This window comes from Falco punctatus (genome assembly GCF_963210335.1).
Source record: "Falco punctatus genome assembly, chromosome: 4".
Lineage (NCBI taxonomy): Eukaryota > Metazoa > Chordata > Aves > Falconiformes > Falconidae > Falco > Falco punctatus.
Window position 1 is genome coordinate 62,957,209 of NC_137583.1, and position 19,239 is coordinate 62,976,447.

General features: G+C 40.6%; 1 protein-coding gene and 1 long non-coding RNA gene across 2 annotated transcripts in view; one reads left to right on the plus strand and one right to left on the minus strand.

The window, feature by feature from the left end:
* Window positions 1-19,239, minus strand: part of ADARB2 (adenosine deaminase RNA specific B2 (inactive)) — a 353,051-nt gene that overhangs the window by 289,429 nt on the left and 44,383 nt on the right. The gene's annotated exons all lie outside the window — the stretch shown is intronic.
* Window positions 14,618-19,239, plus strand: part of LOC308062895 — a 209,440-nt gene continuing 204,818 nt past the window's right edge. Inside the window, exon 1 of the long non-coding RNA XR_013927738.1 lies at window positions 14,618-15,238. This is a non-coding gene — a long non-coding RNA (uncharacterized lncRNA). The remainder of the gene's footprint in view (window positions 15,239-19,239) is intronic.

The window sequence follows — 19,239 nt, forward strand, 5'->3', positions numbered from 1 at the left end:
TATTCTACCTCTTTTAGCCCCTATAAATTTGATAAAATATTAATAAAAATGACACATTTGTACTCTCCTAGGAAATAAGTGATAAAGAGTTATTGAAGGAGGTAAGTCTGTGAGGTATTATTAGTGATGGAGCTTCATATACACAACTGAGCTTTAGGCAAGTTCTGTCTTGGGGAAAAAAAAATTATGTTTTGGAACAAAATCAAGCCCCAAGTGTTTGACTGTGTTTCCTTCACAGAGATGAAGAGTTTTTAAGCAAGACACCAACCATTACACATCTCTACCTGTAAACAGGGCAGCTCTTATGTTTTCAAAGCCTGCTATACTGGCTTTCAAGCAAATAGCTCTCATTTCTCTTTCTCCATTTAGATCTGAGAGATTAATTAAGCTCATCTACAGTTGATTAATGCAGGTAGGAAGCCTGTGGCTTCCTCCAATTACATTCAGGTGATGTGGTACTGCTAGATATATTTATTTGGCTTTTAAGAAATATATCTGTAAGAATGATCTAGGCAATTGTCATGTCAGATTAAAATACATTATAAAATCATTAGTGAACCAAACCAGCAGCACATTCTGCCTAGCCATCTGGAAAAGAAGATGTTACAGAACAGATCAACATCTCTTCTTGGTATGAAAAGGGACCCCAGTTCAAATATATATACTTGTACTTCACTAATAGCTGCTCAGTTATTTAATTACTGTGGAAGCAAGGAGATGCTAAGCTATGGAAAAGGGATGTGGCAGCAGAAAAAGTTTATTGCAAAGAAAACTATGACCTGCTCCTTGCCTGGGGTAAAACTGCAGACTTATTGGTGTCATACTGGTGCAATACATGAAACTATTGCCTGTGACTATCTCTGCATCTCTGACAGTTTCATCTGCTGAAGAATGGATCTACTGATTTAACCAGGTAAAATCCCAGCATAGGAAGTATGTTACAAAATAAAAGTAGACAAATCAGGTTTGCTATTTGTTGTTTGGTTTTGGGTTTTTTTTTCGGGGAGGGTGGGGAGCGGAAATAATCTCAAACATATAAAATGCACCTTAAAAGTCCACTGAGACAAGGCAGAGACCTCTCAAAATCAGAATGTCTTGATCCTATAAACATGATCCCATGGTCCTTTCTTTATGCAGTACATATGGAAATAGAAACAAAAGAGGAAATTTCCCCAGCTTGAGAAAAATGCATCCCTTTTAATGTTTTCCTTTGTCACCTACAAATGCAATTGCAAACACTCCACCAAAGTGAGAATTGGGATTGGAAGCTTCTGATTAGGGGGGATGCAGAGATGCAGCTCTAGAGCTATGGAGCTGAGCTTGGAGACTGAGATAGAAATTTCTTTAATCACACTCCCTATCAGCTCTTTGAGGTCCTACACTGCATGGACAAATATGGGGTTTCCTGAATTCAAGAGCACTGTTCCCACAGGTTTATGTACTGCCTGACCTTTACTGTGAGCTCATTACTGTAGCCAAAGGAAACACAACTGGGGCAAGTCACGCTCCAGGCAGGAACGGGACGGTCCCCGCTTGCACAGAGCGCTCCTCAGTGTGGCCCTGCATCAACCGCAGCTGTCGTTTCTCCAGCCTAGAAAAGGACAAAGAGCAGGAAGGTCACACAGTGGATCAGCTCTTCTCTCTATTAAATCTGTGGCTCTGTAATACACTTTGCTTATGTCTCTATTAAGTCACAGAAAAATCCACTGTCTAATGCACAAAAAGCTATGCATGGGTTTAAAACTACATAAAAGGCACAAGATAATAATACGGCAAAATATTACATGAACACACCTTACTGTATAATTGACCTTCCCTAAATGCCTTGATTTTCTATTGTTCTTATTCCAATGAATGTGATCCCAGACTCCCAAACTCCTGCATCTCCTAGATGAATTTGTTAAGGAACAGCTATACATATATATTAACAGTTACAGCCATGCTCTAGTACCATGCTTAATTGCTGCTCGCAGTTATATACTGTGTAGTACAAACACACACAGGCTACAGCCAGGATACCTCCTCAACTCATTTATATTCAATCCAGTACCTGGGATTAATTCTGTGCTTATTTTATCAATTTCAATGGGATTATTCTTTTTGCATCAAAGACTTAGGTGTTACCGCTACTGTTGCCAGTTTAATTTTTCTAATTGATAAGGTTTTGCTGAATCCATTTAATTGAATTCATTTCATTAACAGTGGAACCGATACTGATATATGGAAAGAATGTGGTTTAAAGAAATGAGCAAATATTCACCATTTCTATTCAACCCAATATGGCTTTTCACTGAAATCAGTAGTCACTTCTCAAAACAAATGCATTTTAATTCCTTCTGATTTACTTCCCCTCCTGCCACTTCTTTGTCACAGATGGATGCATTTAAGTAAACCTATTGGTATTTATAGAAGCCAATTTTCATTTAAATCCTTGAAAGATAGTTTAAATATTTCTTTAACACCCACTGCACATTAACTGCAAGTAACACATTTCTGAAGTGCAGTAGGCTTGCTGTTAATAATACCACAGGATTTTATTTTAATGGTATTCTTGTTTCCCTCTTCCTCCCAGTAATTTAGGCAGATCAGATTTCTAAACAGGAAAGATTAGCTTAACGTTTATATTCTAACAAACCTCCACATATGTTCACATACACTCAGTCATGTTTTCACAAAGCTGGTCCTTTTCTGTCTCTGATAATACCAGACTCTGCTGATGCAGGCATCTTTGATATGGCAGCCTCTGATATGGCTCACTGAAATCAGTGATGATCCAGATGTAGGCGGCAACTCTAATCAGAAATGAGGAGTCTATTTAAAACATCCAGCAATGATTAGCTTATATGACCAACAGGACAGCAGTTTTGAGAGTTTAGGTTTCAAGTCAGGGATGGAGCCACTTTCCTAAGAGGTAACAGGTTGGAACAGATCAAAATACATCCTGTGCTCCTACAGAAGTACTGTAATGCAGTGCTTGGGTAAGAAGCGCTACTTTTTTAAAACCCAAATAGTCACAAGACTGTCTTAAAAGCTTGGATTCAAAGCAATATTTACTTCCAGCACACAGGGCCATACTGATCTGAATGGCACAGTTTGGGTGCACCAACATTTGAGTACCAAGCTGTCTGTTCAGAGCAGCTTCGTTGTCGCTATGAGGTGATCCAATACTTGCAGCCTAACTATTTAGGCTTTCTATAAAAGCATGTGTGTATATATGTACATGTCACAGCACTCTCCAAACTATCAAGCTGCAACAAGGTCTTTTACATCCCATACCAACATACTCTTCATGCCAGTTGCTCTGCTACCTTTTCCCCATCTCACCTCATCCAGAGCATGTGTTCTATCTCCTCACACTTCTTCCTCAGCTCCTCTCTTTTCATTGGCTCTTAACCACTTCACTTAACCAGCCACAGCTGCACCTTATCTACATCGACCAACACGCCACCCCTGAAGCCAACCCACAGCTGTATATTATCAATACTAATTAACCCAGCTTCATTCTTCTGCAATTCCCCTTTTCTTTTTTTTCTTAACATTTCATACCTTATGTTTTTAACAATCATTACAACCTTTTTACAAAACAAATTTTTCATACAGTCCTCTATAATTCCTCTATGTGTATATATATATTTATATTTATATAAAAGTATATAAAATATAAGGTAACTTCTTCATAAAATGATAAAACTTCTAAATTACTGGCAGCTGTACTTAAAAACTGGCTGTAGTGGAGATCCCTGTGTATGGTTTCCAAGTGGTGCACAGGTTTTCTCCTCAGGTTTGGTGCATAGCCAGAACAGGACACACGCTTTTTCCCCAGATATCACAGTTGCTTTGCAAAGCATCCTAAGCACATTCTTTTTATTCTGGTTTTATATGGCCATCTCTTATTTTTTTAACACTGCTTTATTACCAATAGTTGCATACCAATCCCACACATATGAAGAAGTCTAATGTTTGGTGAAGTTTCTATGGAAATTGGTTTCATTATGTCTTTGCACAGCAGGAATATATACATTAATGAAACTTGCTGTCAAATATTTGAAACTGGTTATTCCAGAATTCACAATTCACTTCACTTCCATGGAGCAGTTACAAGATTTTGCTGCTTGTAGCACTAAGCACTTAACATTTTTGGTACATATTAATGATAGGCGTCCTCCTCCTTCACTTTAGCAAGTAGAAAGTCAGCCTCATCTCTTCCAAAATTTCATATGAAGAGACAATGCTCTTTGAAGGGTATGTACAGCTGCTTTTGATAGTAAACTTCCATATGATAAAGAACACAACCAGTAGAGATAACCTTCTTGTGGTTTCTTTTGATTCAGCTGCCAGATTTGCTGTTGTCTGTATACAAACTATGGGAATCTGCTGCATGGATCTCAGCTTTGCTAATGTTCAAGTTGATTTGCAATTAGAAGTCCAAATCCTTAGAGGATTCATGCTCCTGTGACTTCCCCTATCACAGGAAGGTTCCCTGACCTCCTGACTTATTTACTCTCTGAAGCTGCCAAGAAACCAGCCAAAGATATATATACTGATTTTACTGTATTACCTAGAAGGTGATTTCTATATGGATTAGCTTGTGTGCCTTTGTTAGAGGAGTTAGAGGAGAAACCTGAGTGGAAGGGTAACAGAACCTGTGAGGATCCCTTCCTTAATTTTCACATTGTTTTGCTTCAGCTTCCTCTTCCCTTTTAACTTAAAGATTACATCAGAGATCCAGAAATGGACAGAGTCTTCATTTCCCTCTTGCTGTGCCTGAGATGTTGCTATCTCTTCTAACCTGCTGGCTACCTGGTTCATCCATGGGCATTGGTGACTTTGTGACTCCCTCAGGCATTGTATAAAATACAGTTTGTATAAAATACAGTTAAGGTATCCCACAGCCTTCCCCAATTTTTTTCTTTTTTTTTTTCCACCTACTAATGAAAAATGCCTGTATCCCCTGGTAACAACCCATCAAGGAGCATATTCTAGGTGTACTTGGCCATTGCTGGCCTGAAAGAGCAAGGGACTGCTGCAGAGCACAGAACACTATTCAACAGAAATAGCTCCATGCAGACAGAATTAGCATCACGTTCATCGTAGCTGAGAAACAGGGAAGGCAGGGCAGATTAAATTCACAGGGAAGGCTCAGTTTATATAAAAAAGCAAAGGGTCATAAAATGTTCCCCCATGTCCTTCCAGAAATAGATTATTTCAAATACCAAATTCCCTCATAACTTGTAAAACCTTTACAAGTACTCCAGCCTCTCTGCAGCCAAGTGCTGAGTGATGTGCCCATATATCAGATACCAAGGTCAGCAGAGGAAGAAACTGGGCTGGAGAACACCTGTAGATCATAGCGACCCCACAGCTGAGAATCCGCTCGTCTGACTTCAGGCACAGGAGGAGCCAAACCCGCCACCTTACAAACAACCTGAGCATTGTCTTGTACTTTCATAAATGCATCAAATTTCCATGTTTTGCATCTTAACGAGATACTTCACTAAAATGTGAAGTTAATGATTTATTAGTTTAAATAATTTACTTTACAACTGAATTAACATGCCAGCCGTGTTGCACACTCTATAAGGGAAGCAAATCCTTTTAAAGTGCCTCAGTAATCTAATTAGCATGTTCTCTCTTTTTATGCCATGTTTCAACAGTTACTATATATGCTTGGACCTCAAAGTATCTCCCCCTTTGGTTAGATGAGGAGAAAGTGGTTAATTTGGATGTGCGAGAAAGGGAAGGTGTTTAGGAAGCAGCTCTGTGTCATGCTTTGATAAAAAGCTTGGAAGAGGTTTCAAATGAACATACACGACTGGAGTTGATTTTGAAGCTGACAGCTTCAAAGGAGGTGCAGGATTGTATGGTAATAATGGGCACTAAATTACCTTCTCTCCAGCAGTGTGTATCATTTGGAGTCAGGTCATAAACAGGATAAGGGAATCTTAGCTTTCCACTCCTCGCTATACGGGCACTTTGAAACAGCAGAAGAGTCTTCACAAGTCTCATTAGCTGCCATTACTGTTCTCAAAGGACTATGTTAAACTTGAAGCTAAACAGAAAAAATTGAACAGATTTCTAATAATTTATAATGGCAAGACTGATGTAGAAATTACACTGCAACATAGGAAAGCAGCTTAATATAGGGACTTCACCCCCAGAAAATAACAAAAAGTCGGACATCTTGGGAAAAGGTATGATTTTCTAGGTATGTAGGTTGGCAAAACAGTCATGAAAAAGTAGAAATGTTGTTTACTTATATCTCTGACTTAATGAACCAACTTTAATAGTGGTCTACACAAAAGCTGTAATACACCAAAGCTCAAGGTCTTGTTCTCATCTTCCAAATGCTCCTTATATTTCAAATCTGAATGCAGACAGATGCTGGCTACCTTTTTTTTATTGCTTTTATTTGGTATACATTTGATTAAAGCCATGTGAATTGGTGGGCTTTTTCTATGACACTTCAAGCAGACATTTAAAATCTTGTCTAATCAATAAGTGGCATTCCAAACCTCGGTAGGATGATCTTTGGTGAATGTGACAGAAAATATTGCAACGTTACTCATTCATAATTTAAATTTTAGTAGCATCTAGGGGCCCCGTGAAAGACTGCAGCCAGCTGAACTAAGTACTGAGTATATATATGCCATAAGACAGTATACAGAGCTTACAGTTTAAATATTTAGAGCACTCAGAAAGGAATGAGTATTTCTATTTTATATGCGGGAAACTGAAAATGCTGAGGAGGGATGGCGCAGACCTCAGGGAATTTTTCAGCTCTACTGAGACCCAGGTCAGTAATTTAACACTGGCCATCTTTCATCTCTCTTTAATAAAAGATTTGTGTTGTATACTATGTGCATGTTGTAACTTTGTGTTGTATGGTTATTGCTATTCCTGAAGCCTCCACAACACAGAGAGCCATAAAGTACACAGAAAATAAAGTCCTTACACTGAATGGATAGTCCTCTAATAAGGAAAAGAAATACTTACAAAATCAGAGGAAGAAATAACTCCTGTGTGCCCGTACATAAATGGGACTACTTTTGTTCTCACTGAATGTATCTTGTTCGGAGCAGCCACATTGTGTTGTCCTCCCCGTGCAATTTTATGCAAATTTAATGATTAGTGTTACATGTTACATGGCTGTAACCTTATCCTGGATGCAGTCTTCTGCAATCGGAAGTTCTACCTCCGATGGCAGAAGTGATGCAAAGCATGTCACAGGCTGCTCTCAACTTAAATTATTCTGGAAGGTAGGGGACAGCCGGCAGACAGCTCATGTGACAACAGCTGGTTTAAATAAAAAGGAAAGGGCTGGTTCAGTGCCTCTTTCCGCCTATAGCCGTATCTCAGCATGCTCTCCCCAAGCCTCTTATTTGTCCCTGCAGGTACTTCAGGCAAGACACAGATGAGCAAGGGGAAAAGAAGGCCCAGATGCCTAATCACCGGTCACCAGAGCCACCCCTGGCAGCCAAAGGACAAATGCCCGTGACCCCTCTGGTGCTCTGTCGGATCAGTGGGAATAGAGACGGACAGAACAGAACAGAACAGGAGCAGGCTGCCAGGCATGCCATGCTTGGCAACCTTCACCAGTCCTGAGAAAGGATTTGAGGAAGGACACAGCAGTGGAGAATTGCCACCAGCACAGTGGCTAAATGCAGCTGGGGCATGGAGGGTGACTTCCACGACAGGCAAACGTCACCAAATGCAAACATTGACATAAAAACTGAGGGCATTGCTGGAAATGTCCTACTACATATAAAGCAGGCTATTGAAGGTGCATCAGTCAGACTGGCAGAACTTCATTTTTAAGAACTAAAGAGCACCTTAGACTTCAGCCAGATCACACCAGGAGAGCAAGTACCGCTCAGGCAGTTGGATGTCAACCGGTCCTGGGACCATGGGTGTGCCAAGCAGCACATTGCCATGGTGGGAGGAGATGTGGGAAGAGCTGCTTCCAGCTCATGGAAGCTGAGCTTTGTGACACAGGACACGGCTCCCTTTCACATCTATCAACAGATCTGCTGCCAGGAGACCACAGGATTTCTGGTTTGAGTCCTACGTGTGCTTAGCAGGGCCAGCAACTGGATGGTGAATTCTGGCAGCTGGTGAAGCTGGCTTTCGTATCTGGCTGCCAGTGTCAGGCATGAGAGAAAATTAGCTAATTTCCAGGGTATTCTAGCAAGCAAGGAATGCTTGGAAAAAGAGCAATGTGAGGTTAATTTGACATCTGATTTTAAAAAGGTGCAAGTTTAAATACTAATAATGTGGAACAGGAAATCTGACATGAAGACCCAGCAAATCAGCAATGTTTAAGTAAAGGAAATTAAATGCACCCGTTACAGGCAGTGAACTGTCTTTGAATGGTCTGGAAATACAGATAAATGACGTTCAAAGAAACACCCCAAAAGATGTTGAGTTTGGCAAAAGCAATGACAAGGTTTGAATGGAGTACAACCGAATGCAGATGGTGTAATCGTAATCTCATTTAAACTAATGATGTGAACAGTTCAATACTAGTCCTTGCAACAGCACTGGGTCTTTTGTTCACAATAGCACATTTAAATAGGGAAGTGGAGGGAAGGAAGATTAGTCTGAACCATTTGCATAATGAAGGAGAGTGTGGCTATAGACTGCATTCATCATCCAGAGGAAAGGATCTAAGGACCCTCCCAAATCTGGTTTTCTTGCAGTGGTGGGAGAAACAAAGATGCTGAGTAGAAAATTTATACCTCTCAGATCATACTGCTGCAGCGGGGATACAATTCACAGGCCATTACTCAGCTCAGGAATTCAGACACGCTTTGCCATACAATTCACAATACTGGGCACAGGAGGGGCAAGGCACCCTGTTCTGCACTGCCTCTTTGCACCCCATGAGCAGCAGCGCTGCCACCACCCCTTAAATAGGAGGCTTGCTTCCCGGCTGCTTCCTCCATCGTCCCTTGTGTGGCAAGCCTGGTGAGGATACAGAAGTGCATCCTTCTGGGACATGTAATGCTCCATCTGGCAGTGGGAACCAGAGGCAAAGAAATAGAAAGCTATAAAAGTTTGAAAAGGATTTCAAGCTCCCCAGGGAAACGATTCTATTCCTTATTTAGCACTAAACACCTCTTGAAAAACTCAGCCTCCCCCACTTTCCAATTAGGAAGGCACCTGCTTTATTCCCGTTGTATCTTTCCTGAGTCTAAGCAGACTTTCTGAGGCAACTCCATAAATGAGGTCGACTCGATAAAAATACCCACTGCTGAAGGATCTGACTAGCGGCAGGTGACTTACAATCTTGCACAGCTCTAGCAGTTAAATCTGTCCTACTGAAGTCAACAGGAATTTTGCTGTTTGACTTCAAAAGGATCGGGATTTCATTCCAGATGATGGAAACTGTCCCTACTTACAGTTAGTATGGCCTTAGGACTCTAAGTAATAATGGGATTTATACTCACCAAAGTGTCAAAATGGGAATCTTTATAGTGGGCTTCCTACTTGTCCAAAAGTCAGAGACAATCCTGTACAAAGAACTGTCTGATCTGCTGTAATTGTATGAAATAACTTCCAGGTGTAGCGCTGATGATATGAGAGGTGCAAACAGGAAAAGCTGAACTGATTGTGATGGTTTCTTCCTAGATTGTGTCCATCCTTTACTGTAATTTTTAAACTTCCATGCCTCAAGACAGTTACACTTGTGGGGGAATATATATGGTATACTCTTGACTAGAAGCAGAGAATCTGAAAATCCAGGAGGCAGAAGCTGCAACAAGTAATATAACAAGAACTATCACTTGTTACTGCAGGCTTCCTAAGCTGCAAGGATAAATTATCAAACTCCTAGTATAAAACATGTATACTGCAAGTATAATTTTTAAATGTAGGGAGTGTTTCCCCAGGGTTTTTCTCTGGCTGCAGCAGCATTGGCAAATGTGCCAAGTACTCTGCCACTGATTTAGTGGGCTGGAAGCCGCACTCCATCATTGTACCTTACCTGCCATTACCATCAGGTTTTTGCTGTCCCTTGGCATCCTGCTTACAGCAGAAAATTATTCAGTTGCTAGTATGGTACACAAAACCCACACTATTTTTAGCCACCTGCATCTATCACAGCAAGTTTACATCAAGACTTCAGGGATGAAGGAAAGAGAGGAGGAAAAAGCAACCTGCGTGGAGGGTTTCCTTTGTCACACTCCTCTCCCCCCACCCAATCCCACGCGGTGCCACAGGTTAGCACAAGCAGTGACACAGAAAGGTGCAGGCTGCTCCTTGAGCTGTCACTCCAGCTTTGTCTTTTCCTGGAGAGCACCGTGCTGAATGGACAGATGATGATCACAGTGGTATGAATGCAATTTTTCTTGTCTGCGTTGCCTCAGCTCAATGGGGTTTTGCAGACACAGTCATGGCCCGTATTTTTCACAATGACTCAGAAGCATTTTAAATTATTTTCCTCATGAAAGTGAGCCTTTTGTTGGCAGTTGGAAATCTCTGCCACAGACATTTTACATTTTTAGAGTGTATCTTTCTGACAGGAAGACATCTAATTTGCCATGTGATGAAAAGTGCATTCAGGGCACTTTCTAACAGCACCGTGCAAATATCATCTCAAGCTATGCCCTCTCTAAGAAAAGCTGCCTGACTCATTTCTTTCCCCCCTCCCTTCTTCTGCCCCCAATATGGGAGAGGTAATAACACCAGCCTGATGATTTACAAGTGCAGAAACTTTTGATACTATGGTTCAAAGCAAGGGTTAACACAGCAGGACATAAAGGCTGTCCTCAGAAGGTTGCAGTCAATATTGAAATATCTAATACCATGCATTCAAGTCACCCTCTCAGTTTGAGGAAGATTAGCAGATCATTAGATCCAAAAGAGCCATTAGATCATTAACCTACTGGACAAACCATGCAAGGGAACTTTCCAGACCATTTTCCTTCTTTTAAAAATAGCAATCAAAACTTGTACTTTTGCCTCCAGTCCACAAAGGTCATGAAACACTGAATCAGCACACCCGAAAATTCAAATCCTCTGCCTCCATACATTAAGTACAGCACAATAATACTTAAAGTTTCTATCTTTCCTGTTAAAGCTCCTCTGCTGAAATAAACAAACCACATAGGCAAGAGTTTTGTTCAGCTTCGACCGGAGACTGTCTAGACCATAACACAGCCAGCACAGGACAGTACATTAATATCCTATGTCAAAATGCCAGTGGTATGTAGTTGCCCATCAATGTTCTGTGAGTACAGTTGCCTGCAGAAGGAGATGGCAGATAAAATGGAAAATTCCAAATAAAACCCCCTCAGAATATTGTTTCCCATATTGCGGCGGCACATTGATTTCTCTGACAAGAGGAACCTTTCCTTCATCTGAAAGCCCTGACTCTGTCTCAGCTATGTTTGTAATGACACTCCTGCCAACAAAACACCTTCTATCGGACCTTCTGGTGATCCCGGTGATTTTCTGGAGTCTGGCTTGTTCTAGTGCTACAGGACATACAACTATTGGGCAGTGAGTGCTGGACTGCAAAGGAATCAAACCAGAGAGGCATGTCAAGTACGTATCGCCAGTGTGTAGATCCTAAACATCTGTATTTCTTTCAGGGTTAGGTTCAGCCCTGTCTTTGAGGGCAAGGAAGGAAGAGGGACATGCCATGAACACATGGGACTGCAGTAGCCTATATTTGGATGTTAAGATTCAGCTAGCCATATACTCTGTAGTTCAAGTTGGATAGTTCAAATCATTCCTGACACTAAAAATATTTCTAAATACAATGCCATGGTGCTCTTGGGTTTGACAGCTCTTTTTGGAGCTGATAGCTTCTGAGAAGTTAAAATATATGCAAAGTGTAATAGCTACATCCTAGTCCATCTGCACATGTACAGAAGGGTGTTTGCTTTTCAATAAGCCAAACCAAATACTCTGTTCCTGATAAAAATGTAAAGTCATACATTAAAAAACCAGCAAAATATGAATCTTCAAATAACTTTTCTGTATTACAATTTAGGCAAATAATTCTGTTGTGAAAGTTCATAGTTTTTCAAGCTATTATACTATAGGGTTAAGTTGTGCAGAATACATTCATCTTACATTTTCAAATTGCACAATTAATTATTATTTCTGTTGGGGAAAAATTCCTGTGCTTTGAAAAAATATCAGAATGATCACTTTGCAAAGACATTGAAGAGAGCATATTAGCATTTTCCTTTATCGTTGTCTGTATTATTTTTTTCAGAGAATTGAAAATTTATTTCAGACATCTGACACTACACTTAGGAAAATGTAATATAACTGACTGCTACAGGATTGGAAAATGTAGATGTAAATCACAGCCCAGTCTTATCTTTCCTAATAGCTACATCAAATCTGTTAACAATTGAGAAGCCATTAAATGCTAATGAGTGTGAAGGATGATCTATGTTTCACACTCCAACTTCTATTTTCGCAAAGGCAAAACACATGAAAACCCCAACAGTTCTCTCCTGCTGAAAGAATTTTTTACAAAGGCAAAACATACATGAAAATCCCAACAGTTCTCTCCCACTGAAAGAAATATGAAAGACTGTTTAGCTTTTGAAATTATGACGTTGTTAACTTGTCTGCAAGATAAATTGTTACATTACTGCCAGCATGATTACAAAAAAATTTTAGGCCCAAAGTTATACCAGAAAAAGTCTTAACTAACTCCCTTTAATTTGCTTCCAAATACCAAACAACATGAAAGAGCAGTGAATTTGACTGCCCAAGCTGTGTCAATCTTTAAGATGCAAACTTCAGAGAGATGCCATTTACTCAACCTTCTGGAAAGCAAACCTCTTCATAAGTGTCTTGAGTGAAAACCTCTCAAAGTAAGCCCTATAATATTATTTATTTCTGAAAATGCTTTCACTGTGCAGTAGATCTAGCCCAACACAAACACTACAGCTCACGTGCTTTTCCTAGCTGGCATTTTGAGAGTTAAAAGAGAAAAAGATCCTTCAAAGTTACTGGAATTTTATTAAAAGAGGTATCAGTGCTTTCCCAGTCCTCATCAAGGAATTTTATGGTTTTTCTCCAGTAGATGAGCGATGATAAACTCTGCTCAGGCTTTGGTGAAAGTGGCACATTTTCAGATGTGCTCAGGTGCGACTGTGTGTGTGTGTATCTGGCACTAAATTTGCAAACTCACTGGTCCCTGAGTAGCAGCACATGCATCATACTAATGTAATCCTGCCATCTCTTGTATCCCTTTAATCAGGGAGCAGCTGTGTTTCACTTGCTTCCAGAAATATCACAGTCTTGAACATCTCAAACAACATGGAAAACCCCACACTTTTATGGAGGTTAAAACAAAGAGGGTGAGGGGAACACGTTACAGTCAGCTCTCTGTGCTGTTCCCTTTATTGTTGCCTAATGTTATTTATTGCAGCACCATGTTTCTTTTGAAGCATAATTAAAAAAGATAAATAACCATACAGTCTCCCACAAAGATAAATTGATAGCTTGAGCCTTTTCCTGTTGGATTGCCTTTTCCTAACATATAAGAGTGAACAAACCTTTGATATCTTTTTTTCTCATTCTTCACAGGAAAAATATCCCTCTAATCTACTTTGGGGTTCCCCGAGTTCCCTGAAGTAATACACCACTTTGCTCTGAGTCATCTATCATCCTGCTACCATTTTTGCCCTTCACCGCAGGTGTTAGACAGCCACTCCATACCCCCCCAGGGTGGGCAGCTGGGCAGTCCTGTGTCTTGGACACCCGTCCTTCTTGCCCTCCTTGTGGCACCAGGACTCAGGGGGGCAGCTCCCGTGGAAACCCCTCCTTTAGAAACCCCTCCTACACCTCCCAAGCTGGAAGGGATGTGGCTGTTGTGGTCCATGGAGCTCTGCTGTAGCTTCAGGCTGATCTTATCTCCAGGGCCTCATTTCTATATGTCAACTTTACCAGCATAAAGATGATGGCAGATCAATTCAATTCCATGTTCTGCAAACTATGTGAGGCACTCTTGTGCTTTTCCAGTAGCAAGTAGTCATGCTGCTGAGTAATTTCAGTAGCATTTCACATATTATAAAGTACTTGTATCATAGAAGTACAAATACAAATCCAAAATTAGACACTCCAGACAAAAAACACAACAGATTTTAGCTGGAATACAAGGAACAAGAACAAGACTGTCACCTGTCCTACTGTCACCTGTCCTAGGTGGTATTGACAAGTGAGACAGGCAAGTGAAGAGGAAACTGATCAGTAGGAGTAAAAAACACCAGTTAATACCAGTCAAGTACATATATAAATAGAACAAGATTTCCACTTTACCCACTGTCTCCTCCACTTTTGTAAACAACAGAATTCACAATGCAGTAAGACACACAACAATGAGCTTTCAAAAGAGATTTGGCTGAAGGCAGCAGAAGATCACGAGGCTCTTTCTTACATTGCAAAACGTTTTTGTTACTATGCTTTTAGCTCACTCAGTATACATGTTCAGAGTTATGTCTGGAAGAGACAACCTGGATTAGTGACTTTGTTTTAAGAATAGATAATCTCTTGGTAAATATTTGCACTGTGCGAGTTAGCTTTGCCGGCAAAATTGTCTTGACAGTTTATCAGGCTGAACACAAAGCTGACTTGCTGATTCTTTCGGGATGTTGCTAAAAATGATACAAACTAATGATGCTTGTACTTGCATATGAAGCAAAATTAATTAAAGGGGCAACTAGACTGGCAGAATCTTAGTAAACTGCATTATTTCCTAGGTTTGAAACTGCAGACTGAAACTCTTTGAACTCACTTGTGTAAATTTCAAAACATGTCTATCAGAATGGTCAGGGAAGGGAGCTCTGGAAACCATCTAGCCCAACCCTCTGCTAAAGCAGGGTCTTCTAGAGCTGGTTGCACAATCACAACCAGGCAGGTTTTGAATGTCCCCAGAGGAGACCCCACAGCCTCTCTGGGCAGCCTGTGCCAGGGCTCTGGCACCCTCAAGGTAAAGATGTTTTTCCTCATATTCAGGTGGAGCTCCCTGCACTGCAGTTTGTGCCTGTTGCCCCTTGTCCTGTCGCTGGAACCAGTGAGAAGAGCCTGGCCCCATCCTCTTGACACCTGCCCCTAAGATATTTGTAGACTAAGTTGTTGTATATGTTGCTAAGATCCCCTCTCAGTCTTCTCCAGGCTAAGCAGGCCCAGGTCTCTCAGCCTTTCCTTTCCTTGCAAGAGAGATGCTCCAGTCCCCTCATCATCTTCATAGCCCTCTGCTGGACCCTCTAGAGTAGTTAGTTCCCCGTCTCTCTTCAACTGGGGAGCCCAGAACTGGACTCAGTAGTCCCTGGGGAACATTGTTAGCTACAGGCCTCCAGTAAGCCTTTCTTGTTGTCCTTGATCTGCCTTGCCAGATTTAATTCTAAATAGACCTTAGCCTTCCTCGTTGCGTCCCTGCATATTTAGAGAACATCCCTATATTCCTCCCAAGTGGCCTGTCCCCTTTCCCACACTTGGCAAACTTCCTTCTTCTCTTTGAGGTTTGCCAGAAGCTCCTTGTTCATCCATGCAGGCCTCCTGCCCGCTTTGCTTGATTTCTTACTCATAGGGATGCAGTGGTCTTGAGCTTGGAAGAAGTGATGCTTGAATATCAGCTCTCTTGGACCCCCCTACCTTCCAGAGTCCCAAACCATGGGATCCCTCCAAGCAGGTCCTTGAAGAGGCCAAAGTCAGGTCTCCTAAGTCCAGGGTTGCAATCCTACTTGTTGCCCTGCTTCCTCCATGCAGGATCCTGAACTCCACCATCTCTTGGTCTCTGCAGCCAAGGCTGCTCCCAACCTTCACATCCCCAACCAGTCCTTCTTTGTTTGTTAGTGCATTGCATCCATTGTAAGAATGATACACAGGACTTAGCTTCTACAAAGTATGAACAGATGACTGTGCATCTACAATAGCATGCACTACTAGATGAGGTGAGAAGAGCAGCAAAATCCAACTTCATAGAATCATAGAATAGTTTATGTTGGAAGGGACCTTCAAAGATCATCTAGTCCAACCTTCTGCTATGGGCAGGGACATGTTTCAGTAGAACAGGTTGCTCAAGCTCAATTTATGATATTAAAACACAGCATTTTGATTCTGCAATGTCTAGCTCATGAAAAAATCCTACCATAAAAAAGGAGCATTAACTTACACTTGAGAAAACGATGGTGAATATCACCAGGTACAGAAAAATAATTTAAGGATACTAATATGTTTTGGTCAAGAGATCACAATGGACTGTTTGCCCATGAGACTAATTCAAACAATCACTTCAGCTGCTTTCAATTCTTAAGCATCATTTCCTTTTAATCTCTATATTGTCTCCACCTTTTTCTTCTTAAGGTACAGATAGGTACCTGACGTGTATAAAGCAGAATGATTTATTGACTTACAGATTTTATAAGCTGTGATGCCTCCTCTGAGGCCACTCACAGTCTTCAAGTGTCATTTATAATGGAAACTGCTATGTTTACATTGGATGAGCTTTTTGCTTCTTTTACTTTAGTCAGCACTGATATTATGAGCCTGCAAAAAAAAGCTGATAAAATATTTGACATATTAAGTGCTTCCGAGGTTTTGGAAAAGGCAGTGCATTATAATAGAATGAAGAACAAGAAAAAGTACCACATAAATACTAGTGGATAAACAAATGTGAGATACAACTTTTGCTGGTATGTTGTCCCATATTTTCTCAGGTATTACCCCTAAAGAGGCAGCGCTAGTTTTAACATCTTCTAACACCAATACTAATGGTAACACCAAACTGAGAAGAAAATATCAATTTCAGCTTTTAAAACAGTTGCTGTTACAGTTTTCAAATTTTTTCCTTTTTTAGTTGAATTAACCCATAATTTAATCAACTTAGCTTACAGACCGGTTACAGCTGCGTGAAGTCTCTGCAGTGCTGTTCTTTATTTGCAGCTTCATCACTTGATACCATTTTGTAGAAACGGGACATCTTCAAACCAGCAAGTTCCTCCTATCCAAGAGGAAAATTCTTTTGTTTCAAGACTTTGTAGGAGTGAATTTGTATGTGAAGTACAGATGCTCCTGAGCAGAAACTAATAGAAAACGTCCTTACCATATTGTTTTTTCAGGATGGCAAAGAAGAGGAGATGTTGAGAAAAAGAGAGGAAAAATCTTTTCCCTATATTCAGTTTGGCTGATAATGGCAAGACTGACTTGACTTTCAGGGACTCTTGTCTGAATTTCTCTGCTGAGGTTATCTCAAGGATACTGTGCAATAGTCTCATTTCTCCTCGGTGTGCCAAGGTGAACCACACAAATGCCTCCAACAGCTCTCAGCTATTCTCATGTGAGACAGATTGCTGAGCTTCTGTTTGGCTTTAGAGATGTTCGCGTGCCAGTCACTGGGCCACGGGATGACAAATTACCTCTCTGCCAATATGAGAGCTGGGACAGTTCTCTCCACAGCCTCCACCAGATGGGCCTAATTAAACTATTAGCCAATGAGTGAGGTCTGATGGCTCCATTAGGAATCCTCCTGTGCTTAAATAAACAGCTCAAAATAAATAGTTTTCTCAATTAGAGTGTTGTTCACGTCCTTTTCTGGGATATTCATTAGCAGAGTGTCTCCTTTCTCTCCTTTTTCCTAATGGGATGGGGTCTTGACATTATGCAAGAGTTCCAAAGGGCAATAATGACATTAAGCAGTTTGCTTTGAGGAGTTAAACCCTCTCCCAAAGTATCTATTTTACTGGACTTTATGGTAAAGATATATTTTCCTTTATGATGTGCAGTTTCATCCTGGCTGTAGGGTTTGTTACCCTGATGGGCTGAAGACTGTCAGTGCCCCATGTACTGCCCTTGGAGCCTACACCACCTCCAGATGTCCTCAAATATGATCCTATCTCCCATGCTGGCAGGGATACTCTCTTCTCTTTTTTGTAATTGCTGTCTAGAACTAACTTCTATCTTAATAACTATCCTCAGGGTCCACCTTTACCCCCTACCCCTCTCCATTTTCTCCCAAGATAAACCTTTTCTTCTTGATTCAGTTGTGACCTGTATGTATTTTATCTAGAAATCTGTCCATCTACCACAAGTGTCTCAGGTTTTTAATGGGAAAAATCCAGTTGGAACTCCAGATTTTAAACAATCTCTTCTCCTTTTTCAAAAATTTCCATGTGAAAGTCCCCTCCTACTCATTTCTTGAGTTCTCCCTGACTCTTAGTTTCCCAAGGACATCTTCATAATCCAGAACTTTCTCTCTTCCCTGCCCAATTAACGTAAGGAAGATGAGCTTTGCTGTGAATGCTAGTCGTGATTAAATATATTTTTTCTGACTCATTCTCAGAGAAGAATTACTGCTTAGGGGGTGGGTGTTGGTCCCACAGGGGAAAAAATTGGATACTTCACCCATTAATAGCACTCCCTGGCAGCAGTGCTTGACTCACTGTTTGAAATGAGCAACCAGGATTTTACATAAAACAAGTAGTAGATGGATTCTTCAATATACTTCATGTCAAACGTGGTAATATCCATGTAACTAATTAGAACTGTTTGAGCTCAAAAATAGTAAGATGCTAGCACCACAGCTTTACGTATTTAATTATAACTCATTTGGTATAGATTCCCCATTTGCTCTGATGCAGCCATTTTAAGATACTCTTTGTCTAATTGCTCCAGAAAGAAATTGGCATTTAAGTTTTCTAAGTTATAAAACATATCTGGTTGTGAACCCAAAACTATGTCTTATTTACACACTGAAAAAAAAATAGAAAATGAAGTAATTAACTCTGTGTGAGAAAACAGGATATTTTAGAGGCAGATCCTGTCACAGTCTACGCCAGCCAAGGATCTGTTCATCAGTGACTTCATGTAAGACTTCCAGGTAGTAAAAATCTTCACTATTCAAATGAAATTAATTCAATGCCATGTCACCATCAGGGACCATATTTTTAATTTTAGCAAGATACTATTTGCCTGTTAAATCCCACATTAAAGGTGAGGATACACAAAGTATTTTCCCATTTTGAATCAACTCCCAAGACCTTTATTGAGATCACCTTTAAATAAGCCCTTTTCTTTACCTTCCTATTGGACTGGAGTGAAATCTGCATAAGTACCTCATCTTGTTCATTCTCATGCAGCTTTTAGGAAGCAGATGAGCTCAGAAAGTCGTGAAAACCACAGATACGTGGAGGCAGAGGTATTGGTAGAATAAAAGCTTTCAATAACTGTGTCTAGATCTTCTTTTGAGCTCCTGTGGGGAGACTGCAGGCTGGG